Here is a 679-nt window from a genome sequence, read left to right on the forward strand (position 1 = left end):
TTCACCAGTCCTCAGTCAAATCGTCTAACCCATGCTAGCATGGAAAGCGCACGTTAAACGATGATGATGATGATGATGATGATGATGATGATATATACAGGGTGCAATGAATAAACTGTCGTTTAAATTATCTGGCCACTTAACTGGGGAGTTAGGTGGTCAGATGTTAGGGGTGATATAGTCGCAGAAATTGTCTGACAGCCTTGATTGGCTTCTCCTGCTTGTGTGGCATCGTGCAGAGTCTTGTTGCCAGACATAGGGTCTTCCAACAGCCACCCGCTTGACCCAGAGCTGCACTACCTTCTCAGGCACTTGATGTAGGCTTCCGTGTTGAGTCTGAGGCCGTGTGGGAAGATGAATGGAGGCATAACTTCGACAGCGCTAGTGATCACTCCAAACACCTTGTTTCTACCAAGAATTCACAACGACTTCGAACACACAAGAGTAAACAAGAGAGACAGAAACAAGCAGTAACAAGGAAAATGCCCCTTGTATTTGAACACTAAGCAAATATTCTGTTAAAAAAACTTTTCTTTTAATTTTTCCAAAATTCAATTGTTTTCCATACTTACAGTTGAAAAAGTCTCAATGACTGAAACCAGGACTGAAACGTTTTTTATAAAATTATTTTAGCATTTTCTACCTTGACTTTTTTTTCTATACATATCAACTCGTGTGT

Source organism: Octopus bimaculoides, chromosome 2, assembly GCF_001194135.2.
Source record: "Octopus bimaculoides isolate UCB-OBI-ISO-001 chromosome 2, ASM119413v2, whole genome shotgun sequence".
NCBI lineage: Eukaryota > Metazoa > Mollusca > Cephalopoda > Octopoda > Octopodidae > Octopus > Octopus bimaculoides.